At 45.4% G+C, this 13,066-nt stretch overlaps 2 long non-coding RNA genes across 2 annotated transcripts in view; one reads left to right on the top strand and one right to left on the bottom strand.

Moving 5' to 3' along the window:
* Positions 1-9,872, top strand: part of LOC138173220 (uncharacterized) — an 18,473-nt gene extending 8,601 nt beyond the window's left edge. Inside the window, exons 2-3 of the long non-coding RNA XR_011171349.1 lie at positions 7,614-7,764; positions 8,754-9,872. This is a non-coding gene — a long non-coding RNA (uncharacterized lncRNA). The remainder of the gene's footprint in view (positions 1-7,613; positions 7,765-8,753) is intronic.
* Positions 1-13,066, bottom strand: part of LOC138173218 (uncharacterized) — a 410,193-nt gene that overhangs the window by 9,746 nt on the left and 387,381 nt on the right. The window lies entirely within an intron of this gene.

Genomic DNA, 13,066 nt, shown 5'->3' with positions numbered 1-13,066 from the left:
ATTATATTCCTCTCACCTCTTAATTTCGCCTTTTAAGTATCATTCCTTCCTGTTAAATTTGTCCTGTGCCCTCTATCTATGTATACTTGTAAACATATATACACACATTCACATATGTATTCATATGCCCAAATAACCTCATATAAAGACATATATATATATATATATATATACATTTCTAATTCCTTCATCTACTGAGAAAAGTTTCATAAGTTACAATTATTGTTTTTCCATGTAGGAATGTTAATAGTTCAACTTTGATAAGTTCCTTATGATATCTTTTCCCTGTTTACCTTCTCATGCACCTCTTGCTTCTTGTATCTGAATGTCAAATTTTCTATTCAACTCTGGTTTTTTCAGCAAGAATACTTGAAAGTCTTCTATTCCACTGAATGACCATATTTTCCCCTGAAACATGATACTCAGTTTGGCTGGGTAGGTGACTCTTGGTTTTAATCCCAGCTCCTTTGCCCTCCGGAATATCATATGCCAAGCCCTTCAATCCCTCAGTGTAGAAGCTGCTAGATCCTGGGTTATCCTGATTGTGTTTCCACAATATTCAAATTGTTTCTTCCTGGCTGCTTGTAATATTCTCTCCTTAATCTGGGGATTCTGGAACCTGGCTATAACATTCCTAGCAGTTTTCTTTTTGAGATCTTTTACAGGAGGTGATTGGTGGATGCTTTCAACCTTTATTTTGCCCTCTGGTTCTAAAACATCAGGGCAGTTTTCTTTGAGAACTTCCTGGAGAATGATTTCTAGGTTCTTACTTTGGTCATGGCTTTCAGGCAGTCCAACAATTTTTAAATTATCTCTCCTGTATCTATTTTCCAGGTCAGTGGTTTTTCCCATGAGATATTTCACATTGCCTTCTATTCTTTCATTTGTTTGGATCTGTTTAACAGCATCTTGATTTCTCATAAAGTCATTAGCTTCCATTTGCTCCAACCTAATTCTGAAGCAATGATTCTCCTCATTGAGTTTTTGAGATTCTTTTTCCATCTGGCAAATTTGACTTTTTAAGGCATTCTTCTCCTCATTACCTTTTTGGGCCTCCTTTGCCATTTGAGTCAGTCTGTTTTTTAAGGTATTATTTTCTTCAGTCAGGCTGTTGACTCTCATTTCATAATTTTCTTGCATCGTTCTCATTTCTCTTCCCAATTTTTCCTCCACTTCTCTTATCTGCTTCTTAAGGTCCTCTATGGCCTGTAACCAACTTGTATTTTCCTTTGAAGCTTTTGGTGCAGGAGTTCTGACTTCACTGTTTTCCTCCTGTTCCATTCCTTGCTCTTCTTGTCCCCAAAATAGGAGTGTAACATTGGAATCTTCTGTCTGCTTTGCTTCCTTTGCCTGCTCATTTTGCCACTCAATTACTTGACTTTTGGACTTTTTGCCACAGTAGGACTCTGCCACCAGACAGGGGAGCTTTCGTCCCAAACACTGGGGTTTTCTCAGCTGCTGGAGGTATTAGATGGGTGCCCTGTCTGAGGTCTCCACATGCTCTGGCAAGCTGGACACACACCCCAGAGCCTCCACCCTAGACTGCAATCCAGATCCAAGCAGGTTAAAGCAAGAGCAATTACCCCTCAGACTGGTGCTTGGTCCCTCTACACTCTGCAGGCCAGGAGCTGAAGCCACCATGTGGCGCTTGCAGGCTGTGCTGGTGTCTCAGCAATTTCTCACCCCGGGGGGTAAAAGCCACACACTCCCACTTACTGGGTCCCAAAGTCCAGACTGCACCGACCTCTCACCTTGTCCTTCTCATCTATGTATTGATAAATCTGAAAATGGCCACAGCTGCTGCTGATCTGGAGTCCCTCTGGCTGGCGGCTGGTCAGGCCCGTCCTGGGGCTAAAGCCTCGGCGTGGTGCTGGGCTCGGCTCCCTGAGCGCTGCTCTGGATTCCTGCCAGCCTGCCAGGCTGTCCTCAGAGGGAGATTAGCTTCTCTGTGTCATTTTGTGGTTTCTGCAGCTCCAAAGTTTGTTTAGAGTCCCCTTTTTACATGGATTGGGGAGGGTGGAAGCCGGAGCTGTGGAAAGGTCATGCTTCTACTCCGCCATCTTGGCTCCACCCCCCCCCCCCCCCAGAAGCATATTTTTCTGACTTCCAAAGTTAAGGACACAAAAAGAATGTAGCTACAAAAAATCAAATAGCAAAATATATCGCTCCTTTCTAGAATCAGGTTTTCCTAGCTCCCCTGTCCCCTGACCCTGGTCCTAGACACAGAGAAGTACTCCTGCTTCTCTAACACCTGTGGCTTCTGGTTTCTTCTGGCTCAAAGGTGAGTCAAATGCATGTTCAATTCAAGTGCCCACTAGGTGCCACTCTATTGGGTGCTGAGGATACAAGGGTCTTCAGCCCTCATAGAGCTTACATTCACTGGGAAGGCCACCATATGTACAGACAAAGAAAATACAAGACAGTAAGGAGTGGGCCAAAGAAGTGGGAAGAAACAGCAGGGCTTTAGTTTAGAGGCCCCTGAGCTGAGACCTGAAGGAAGTGGTGAAGGGAAGGGCGAGGAAGCAGGCAAGCCTGTCCTGGGGGACCACCAGTGCAAATGCAGAGAGGTGGGAGATAAGAGCTCAAGAGCAGGTGATCGTGCCCAAAGCAGCTAGACTGGAACCTTGAGTGCAGGAGGGACCACAATAGGAACTAGTTTGCAAAAGTAGGTGGCTCCTCTCACATGGAAAGTGCACGAGACAATTCGGAAAGATTCTCATGGAAAAAAAAAATTAATAGGAAAACAAAGTGTTCCTGATCTTTCCATGCCATTTTATTTTCAGGGTCACCCTAGCCTGCATATGATAGAACTACATCTTTGCTACTATTGCTTTTTCCCCCAAATGTAATATTTTTACAAATGTCAAAGCAATTGTTTCTTTGGACACGATGTTCAGGGCAGGGCTTGTTCTCTAACGTTTGTCCAAAGGATTCAGCCAAAGACCCCAGGACCAGCTGACCTGAACTTTGCATCTCCTTCTGCCAGGCCTGAGCACAGTGTGTTCTTGACCAATGTCTGCTGACTCCTCCCAGCTTCCCTCTCTAAGATCCTCCCCTTCCAATGTGCATATCTGGGAAGTGGGAAGGGGTATGCAGCAACACTGAGGCTCTTCCTCTCCCAGTTCAATTTTTTTTAATTAAAATAAATCCTTGAGATGGCTAGGTGACCCAGTGAATAGAGCACTGGCCCTGGAGTCAGGAGGACCTGAGTTCAAATCCGGCCTCAGACACTTGACACACTTATTGGCCGTGTGACTTTGGGCAAGTCACTTAACCCCACGTGCCCTCCAAAAAAAAATTCCTTTGGTTTACTTCTTAAAGAGGCCTCTTCTCTGAATGGGTGTTACCTCACTCAAAGTGAGAACCCGAAAAGACCTTAGCCTAAAAGGGCCAAGGTCTCCCACTGCATACTGAGCTATCTCCAATCATCCTGATTAATATCTGGCCACTGGACTCAGATGATTCTGGAGGAGAACGTGAGGCTGGTGACCTTGCACAGCCCTCCCTCCCTCAAATCAAAGTCAAGTGCAAGTCGGGTCATCACCTCCCTTATGTCTCAGTCCTCTGAGAACAAAGGACAAACACAGAGACTATCATAATCTCCAGGGAGTGACACCGCCTTCTGGCAGCAGGAGGAAGCACGCAGGGAGTCAAAGGTCTTGAGTTCTAATCACAGCGCCAGAGCTGGCAGTGATCTCAAACAGTCCTTCAGTTTGCAGATGAGGAAACTAAGGTCCAGGAAGGGGAGTCAGTGTCAGTGGTGGGATCAGAACCTTGGTCCTCTGATGCTCCCCTTTGAGATTTGGCCTCCATCTGCTCCTGTCTGTGCAGAGGTCCTCAATGTCCCCTACCTGCCTCACCTCCCTGCTCAGTACTGTGGAGGGGCTGAAGGCACAGGTGGCTGCCAAGGTGGGTGTGGGCTGAACTTGTGGAGGGATGGGACTGAGGGCAGTTTCACTTCTTCTTCCCTGAGCCTTTCACAGTTACATTGATAAGATAACACCACTGTCCTCTCTGGGCAGTGGACCTAGCCTTCTGAGGAGGAGGAAGGACCAGTGGGCAGGACAACCGATTGGGCATCCAAAGACTGACTAGACCTTGACTCCTACCACTTACTTCTGAGCTGTGGGACTCTGGGAAAGTCAGTCAATCTCTCTGGGCCTCAGGATCACCATCTCAAAAATGGGTAAAAGAATGCTTGTGGTCCATACACTATCTCATGAGGTTCCTGAGAGGTCTGAGCTAATGTATGTACAGTGCTTCCTTGGTAACAGTGGAGCATAGTCTGATGCCCTGAAGACATGCTAAGGGACATGCCTCTGAATGGAGGCACATTAAAAACTAAGAACATTTAATTTACTCATTGTGAGGCTTTGAGGAACTTTTAATTAAAAGGAAATTTAGCAACTCTCTCTTGTACATAGGATGCAGTATGAAATTCATCCAGCCCCATCTCCTTTTTATACAGATGGATAAACTGAAGCCCAGGGTGGAGAACCATCCAAGGTCACCCAGGCAGTGAGCAGGCCTCTGGCTCTGGCCTCTTCCCATTCTAACTTGCTTATTTAATTCAGGTCTTTAGTATTTATCATATACTAATAGGCAGAATTCTGGGGAGCTTTAACAGAAAGCTTGGAATTCTGCACTAGCTGTTCTAAGGAGGGAAGGATCTAGTTTCTTAGGACCTAAGTCTTTCCCTGAGAATATAGGGTTTGTATCTTCTTCCCTGGGTAGGGAATGGTACCTTGTAATAGGCAATACACACAGGCACACACATACACATACCAGGAAAATCAGTAAATTAACAGATGGCTATAGCTTTCTTAGCATCCTGGGCTGGCATTTTGATTTCAAGCAGTTAACAGATGGGAAAGAAAGAAGGAAAGGAAAGAAAAAAAAATACCAGCAAACCTAAGACAGAAAGGGATCAAGCATCCTTTCCCATGTGACAGAGCTGGCTCAGTCATACGGCTCTCAATGAATATGTAGTGTTTAGCCTCTGTCTGCCAATGATGCAAGCATACATCGGAAGGAGCTAACCCATACTGCTTCAGTGCGACGTCATCATGTGACTGTTACCAGCTCTCTATTTAAGGTCAAAATAGCTCCTGTCATTGGTTCATGCTTTATGCTATCGCCCAAGCTGCCTTTATGTCTGTTCACCTGAAGAGTTGGTTAAGATGTTGGCATTTGGATTTCTGGACTATGACTTTTGTACTAGAACTGACAGGCTCCTGCCCAAGGATGGAGCATGCCCTAATAGCAAGGGCTGATAAAGTGATTGGGAGGGGATCTTTGGAGTCTAACTAGGGGATTTTAAAATGAAAAGAAAAGGGGGAGGAGCACAACTGCCCCCACAGAACTGCCATGGCAGACATCACATAAAAAGATGAAATACAGAAAAATGAATTATCGTGAAGATACCCAGAAGTTCACAGAGACAGAAAATTTAAAAATAGCTTCTAACAAAGCCCATTGTCTCGGAGAGCAGTGTGAGATGTTCAAGTTATCCGTAACAGAAAAGAGGAACCAGAAACCTCCACCCAGAGAGGCAAATGGTACTGCTAAGTATCTCTGAGACTGGGTGGGATGAGGCCCATGAATAGAAAGTGGCTTTTGAAAGGCATTAGAAGGAAACTTGACAACCGAGGGAGGGGGGACATACAGAAGATATTTTCACGTGAGGGAACCCCAGAGTCAGAATGGGGAACTCTGGGCAAGAATATTCAGTGAAGATCGACAAAAGCACAAATAGACAAGAGAAAATGTAGCTGGGGCATGGGAGCTACCTTCAAATATCTTAAGGGTTGTTATATAGAAAATGTGTCAAATACTGGAGCCTATCTGGTGAGAAAGAAATACATGAAGAATCCAGGAAACGGACATCAAAGGTGGTACAGGAGAAGGTGGTGTATGAGTTAGCAGTCAGGACAGACTTATTAATGCCAATATCTGCTGGAATCTTCTCTGTGCCAAAAGGAGAAGCCAATACATTCTTAATTCACCTGAAAAATGAATCATTTTTCAAAAAGTAGAGAAACCAATCAGGGAAAATTCTATTCTGGGTCTGATTCCCAACAAAAAGGGAGAATAGATGCTGGTGTGGAATGAATGGGAACCTTGGGAGGAAGTGACATCCTGATTATGTGATAGAAGAGGAGAAAGTGAAGTATCTTCTGATGGACTTCACGAGGGAGGGTTGGTATTTTTAGAGCCAACTTGCACCCAGTAGGCATGATGTGGAACGAACTCTCCAGAGTGATATTCTGAAGCCACAAAGAGAAAACAGTCTGCTGAGGAGGAAGGGGAGGGCTGTCTGAGGAGACTGAATCGAATCCCCTGGGAATTACCAATCCCTTTATAGTGTTAAAAGATTAGCTATAAAGGAGGATGGATCAGAAACGTGGCACGATAACTGCTTATCTAATTGAATCGAGCTAGTTAGGGTTGATAATTCTAGAATCTCTATTTTTGGGTCTAGATTCTAGGATTCTAGAATTTCTAGAAAATAGATCTTGAAGCATGAAATGATACTGGGAAGGCTGCCCACCTTTCCATAGTTTCTGGATATTATTTCTTTTGCTGCATCCTTCCTCAAGTTCTTTTCAAAAAGCAATAGCGCCCTAACCACATGGGCATGACTACTTTGCATGTGTATTTACTTTTCACATATGTTGTATCTATTTATCAATGTGAATGTCTTTTCCCTGATAGAATGTAAGCACCTTGAGAGCAGCCTTTGCTTTTTCTTGTCTCTGTGTTTCCAGCACCAGAAGCATATAGTAGATGCTTAATAGATGTACCGGTATGTTGATTGATTAGTTCAAATGTTAGAAATATTCTTCAGGCATTTCTGGACTGCTTTGGCCAGAAGCTATAATAAGTCATAAGCAAAAATGAATAAATAAATAAATAAATAAATAAATAAAAGGACAGAACCAACCAACCAAACAAAAAATAACCCTATAGTCACCATCAATAACAACAAAAGACCATGGTTGCCCAAGAAAGCCTGTGGGTGATTCCTTCCTCCTTCGAAATGCTGAGTTGATTGACATTTCCAATTAAAATCCTCATTTCCCCTTGAACACCCCTCCTTTGAAGCCCTCCCATTGAACCAGTGTGTGCAGCATTGTGAACAGCAGCATGGGGGCTTGGGGAGCAGTAGGGGACCACGCCAGACCCCCAGAGCAGACACTAATTAGCCAAGGTCCAGAGGTCTGCACAGTGACCCATTGTCCACTGCACCTGTGGGAGACAATCACAGCCCAGTAGCAGGGGCCTGGACTGGGAAGGGGGCAGCCACTCATTTAATTAACATGGGCTCAAATCCAAATACCTCTTGAGATGTTATTTGGCTCTCCCAGGAGGGGGGAAAGGCAATTGTTTTCCAGAGCTGTTCTTAAAGAGAAGGGAAATCTATGGGAAAGCTGGAGAGAGGGTTAAATAAAAAGTCAGCCTGTTCCCCATCAGAAGGGGGTTCTGGGGGAGGGGACTCATCTTTCTGCCTTGTTTAAGTGGGTATTGACACTGCTGGGCTGGTCTTAGAACAGCCACCCTTCCCCCTCTCCCACGACCTCGTGGTCAATGTCTCTCCTCTCTTGTTTTCACAGAATCAGGCACAGCAGGGGCCATCTGGGTAGTCTTGCCAGCTGTTTCAGTAGAAAGCATTCCTCAGCACAGCCATCTCCCTGGGGTTCTCCTGTAAGTCTGATGAAAAGTGAGCCAGTCATGGTGACCAGCAGAGTGAGCTGGGGAGGTGAGGTGAGTGGCCAGCAGAAAAGGGGAAAATGTGGATCCTGAGAGATCTCAGTCACTCTGGTTGAGGTTGGGATGCCGAGTGCTTGTCTAACTTGCCCAGTTTTACAGACAGTCTGTTGGGAAGACGGACTTGAACCCACTTCTTCCTCACTCCATGGTCAAATGTCCAAGTGCAGTGTTGGAGAAGGTGTCTCAGACATCATAAGCAGAAAGGCAGTTTGTCACTGTGAGTTCCTTACACCAGTGAAATCACAGGGCATGTCCAAACAGCAGCCACCGCAGCACTGGCCCAATTCCTATCAAAGGACAGTTCTTGGATGTTCAATGAGGAAGCCTTGGATTCTATCGTGTCCATGATGTGCCATGGCTGACACTCCACGCTTTGAGGGGGGGTGATGTTTCCCAAGTCAGGCTCCCCTGAGGGAGCTTTAGTATCACGGGTCACTTCGAGCAGATGACCCCCAAAAAGGACTCCTCCCCTGCCTTGTTCAGACACACTGAGGCTGGCCTTGCCACACTCCAAGAGGCCCGCTGGTTTGCAAGGTCAGCCTCTGCCTGTGCCTCAGATGCACAGGAAGCAAGCCTATTCCTCCCTTCAGAGGCAGCCTGGTTATCGGGGCTTGGCCCAACAGCTCCCATTTTCCCTTGATTCCGGACCAGGTGCTCCCTTCAGTTTTTCTGGCTCAGCCTGCACCAAAGAGGTGGGTTTTTATCTACCTGCTAATGGTTTTTCCTGAAACCCCATAGCAGAAAAGTCTACAGTTAGGTCCCTGAGGACTGAGTCCTTCCTTAAGAAGTCAGGATGTGGATGAGATGCCAACAATGACTGCTGTCCTTGGATGGGGGGTGGGGTGGGCGCAGGTGCTTCCTTTGGGCTCTCACTGAGAGCTCACTCAGACTGTAGAAACAAAGAAAAGAAAAAAAAAGAAAACCCACAGCTGAGTCCTTTTCTTTGCACGACCTTAGCTTGAAATCTGGACTTCTGGTTCCAGGTAGCATCATGAGCAGTAGATCACCCTCACAGAAATGCAGGAAGAGTGGAGAGGAGCATCAGTGCATCGTCTCTTCTCTGTGACCTTGGTTGCCTTGCTTCCCCTCGGAGACTCATGCACCTCAGCTACAGAGCAAGAAAAATGGGCCAGAAGAGTTTTGCGGTCACCCCCAGCTGTGATGCTCCACACATTCTTCTTATGGGAGAAATCTATAGGAGCTGGTTAGATTCAGGGCGATTTCAGCACTTTTACTAATTTTTGAGTGAGCCCTGATTTCAACAATCGAGATTCTCCATTGTTTCCAATAACCGTCTGTTCCTCCTTTCTCATTACACACACTGTCCTTTTTCTGTATCCTTCCACAAATCTCCACCTGCCCAATTTGCTGGTCACTTACCGCTCCATGGCAGTGAGCTCTGGGGCTGTCCATCTTCACTTTCCATAGGTGACGCATCCAACTCCTCTGATCCTCTATTTCCTTTATGAAAAACCTTGGGAAAATCTGAAAATGTTCTGAGTGTAGAATATAGGAATAGAGGACTGTTCATTTATAGCAAGAAGTGTCTTAAAGCCAGTCTAGTTCCACCCTCATTTTACAAATGAGAAAACTGAGCTAGAGTAATTTTCCAAGGATCGTTCAGGTTAGCCGAGGAGATGTACAACTAAGATCCTCAGACTCCAAATCTGATGAGTTTGTCAAAGTTTGATTTTTTTTAAATTTTGGGTGAAGCATTGAATTACTTGGTGGTTCAGTTAGAAGTAGTACATGACTCATTAATTTTGTTGTAGGCAGAACACTGAATTTGTCGTTCCTTTGCTCAAGAAGCTTGAGTGGTTGCTGTCTCTCCCAGTGGGGATCGCTCTGATTGGCCCCTCAAGTCTTTTGCATTCTCAAGATGACCTCTCTTTGCTGAATGATTTCCCTTAACTTGCCCAATTTCTCTAAAGTTTTCTAGCCTAATTATTGTTCTCCCAATATAACAGTTCATCTCCCACCTTCATGCTTTTGTACATACTGTCCCCCATCCTTACCTCCATGGCTTGGAATTCCAAGCTCCCTTCAAAAGTCAGCTCCAGTGCTCCATCCTGCAGGATCCCATTCCTCCCCTTCACACAGTCGAGGCCCCTCCATTGGGTACTAGGTGTTCTCCCTTTCTCCCTTGAGCTTGGTGTTCAGTCTCCTGCCCCCAGACCTGGGACAGCTGCTCTTCTCTTCCTCTTGGAACTCCTAGCTCACAAGGCTTAGCTCAGGAGCTACTTTCTTCAATGGGTTTTTCCTGATTCCCTCAATTGTGGGTGCAGCTATCCAATAACTGTTTTTACAGGACATCTATCTTGCACTTATTTAATTTGGAATACATTTTCTCCCCCTCCCAGGAGAATGTAAGTTAGTTGATGTCCACGTCTGTCTTATTTACATATTTCTATCCTCAGTGTCTCACACATAACAAGTCATTAATAACTGTTGGAGGATTGACTGATTGACATAGGATTGTACTTTCATGCCCTGTCCCTTGAGAAAGGAAAGTAGCATAGCGGAAAGAGCTCTAGCCTCGGAGTTTGGAGGACTTGGGTTTGAATCTTTCACTGATATGTAATCTTGGGAAGATGCCTTCAGTTCTCTGGCCCTCAATTCCCTCATGCATGATCATCACATTGGAGCTGAGAGCTCATCAAGGCCAAGTTCCTTCTATGCTAGATAGGGAAACAGAGGCTCAGGAAAATGAACTGCCCTTTGGACTCACAGCAGTGCTAAATGTCTGCTGTAGGATTTGAACTCAGGTCTTCCTGACTCCAGATCTAGCATTCCATCTACTCAGACATTTAGTACAAGATGGAAACTCTGGGGCCAGAAAGTAAAAACAAAAACAAAAGCAAATAGCGCTTGATCTGTTTGAGAGGAAAAACTGAAGAGGTGGGAGGTGAGTCCTAACATTCAGGGCAGGAGCCTTTGCCCCCTCTCCATGGTTGGGAGCTGCTGTTCAGAAACTGGATTGTCTGATGAAGCTGCTTAGCATCTCTTACGCTCTCTTCCTTTTCTTCCATTAACATAAACTTAAATCACTATAAAATTATTTTTATCTTCTTTTTTTCTTTCATTCCTCCCTTCTGCTGCACTTCCCTTCCTCCTCCTTTCCCCTTTTCTTCCTTTGCCATATTCCCAGTTTTAAAGATATGGCCCAAAGGGACCTTAGAAGTCACCTGTCCCAACCTCCTTATTGCACAGATGGAGATACTGGGGTATTACATCTAGAGAGGCTGGAATAGATAGGGGATGGAGGGAGAGATGGACAGAGACAGGCAGACAGACAGACAGGCAGCAGACAGGCAGACAGAAAGGAAGGCAGGCAGACAGACAGACAGACAGATAGATAGATAGACAGATAGATAAATGAATTGATTGATTGATTTTATCCTGGCCTAACTTTCCTTTTGCTTAACCAGAAATCCAAATAACTACAGTGTGTGCTTAGCACACACAAGGTACCAGCACCATCATCACCAATGGTTATCTAATTGGATCATCTTGATATTGAGTATATGTTCCAAATAACAAAATAATACACCTTTAAAAAGCACCTTAAAATATGCTATTTTGAGCCGTTGTAATGTTGGCACCCTAAGTGATTCTGAAGCAGAGTCACTGAGTCTGGAGCCGTCATGTGCCTGACACTCCACGTTCCTGTGATCTGAAAACGCATCTTTGAAACAATAACACCGCCAGGCAGGGACATCTTTTTCTTCTTCGGGTGCTTGTCACTGATATTTTCCTGGCAGAAGAATATCGTGGCAGCCACGGTCCCTGATGCTTAGTCCCTCCCCTCTCCATCCTTCTTGAGTCCAGGTGAGCATCAGGTGCTCAGATGAGGATGGCTGAAAGGTGCTGTTGGCTTCCCTGGGTCATCTCACTGCCCTCTGACATTACCCTGAATAGACTAAGTGAGCAACAGGAATCCCTGGGGGTCGGGACAGTGAGCTGGCCTTGGCACCTCCTCCCTCAGCCACATGGCAGCTGCCAGGCCCTGGTCACTTCATCTTTCAGAAGGTTCCTCACCTTGGAGGGTCTGGATGAAGGCCAAACCAGCTCGAGGCTTCATCCCCTGTGCTCAGTGTGCCCCTGTGCGGATGGATCCTTGCGATTTCCTATGCTGTGCCCCTAGCACACAGCGCTGCGTATAGCATATATATATATATATATATATATATAGTATAGTATAGTAGGTGCTTACAAGCAAAAACAACAAAACTTGGTTCCCGATTGCTTAAGTTGGAAGCTTTGAGTCTGACTCCCAGCTGGCTGATGTTGGACAATTCAGCTGAACATTTGTTCTGACAGATGACCTCACTGAGGGGGGAGGCATTTGGGGGGAAATTCTAGACACATAGGAGTCTTCACCATCATTTCTATTCAGGATAGCCACAAAGTCATAGTCAGCTCCATTTTTCCAGTGGGGAAAAAAAGGCTAAGTGGCCTCCCCGGGGTTACTGAGCTCACAAGTCATAGACATGGGCACGAACTCAGGTTGCATGATTTCTGAGACAGAAGAGATGTCAGAAGACCTAAATATCCCTCCTCCAGCACTCTGGCTTTGGCTGGCTGCTGCACTGGCATGACTCCTAAGGCCATCATGCCCTACTTTTGAGGGGGTCAGTGGAATGAGGACTGGATTCAGAGTCAAAGGAGCTGGGTTCAAATCTTGACTTTGCCACTTTTTATCTATATGACTCTGGCCAAGTAGTTCCTCTCTCTGGGGATAAGTTTCCACCTCTGTAAAATGAGGGACTATGTCTATGTCTAGGTCTGTATTCTTATGATATTGAAGGAGCAGTGCTCTCAGACACCTTGCTTATATTTAGCACTATCCCCTCACTTACATTGCTGGTTTCCTTTGGAAATGAGAGAAATGCTTTTTCTTTGAGAAGAAGTTTGTTAAAAACATCCCCTCAGCTTTACTGTGGATGAGTGAGGTGCATAAAGATGAGCCAAGACATCTTCCCCAGCCCTTGAGATCAGATTGGACAAGACATTAGGAGCTTCAGTGGATAGACCGTGCAGGAGCTGGAGGGGGTACATGCTGGGCTGCCTGTTCAACTCTGTCACTCACGGGCCATGGCATGGTAGAAAAGCTATCTTCTCCTAGGCTTCAGATTACTCATAGGGAAAATGAGTATATTTGCATAGCCCAACTCTCAGGTGAAATATGCACTATGGATTTCTGAGAAGTCACAGGGAATAACTTCCTTCCTTCCTTCCTTCCTTCCTTCCTTCCTTCCTTCCTTCCTTCCTTCCTTCCTTCCTTCCTTCCTTCCTT

This window comes from Petaurus breviceps, unplaced genomic scaffold (assembly GCF_028583685.1).
Source record: "Petaurus breviceps papuanus isolate PSGF00001 unplaced genomic scaffold, PetGlider_PUasm1.0 567, whole genome shotgun sequence".
Lineage (NCBI taxonomy): Eukaryota > Metazoa > Chordata > Mammalia > Diprotodontia > Petauridae > Petaurus > Petaurus breviceps.
This window is presented reverse-complemented; position numbering and strand designations above follow the sequence as displayed.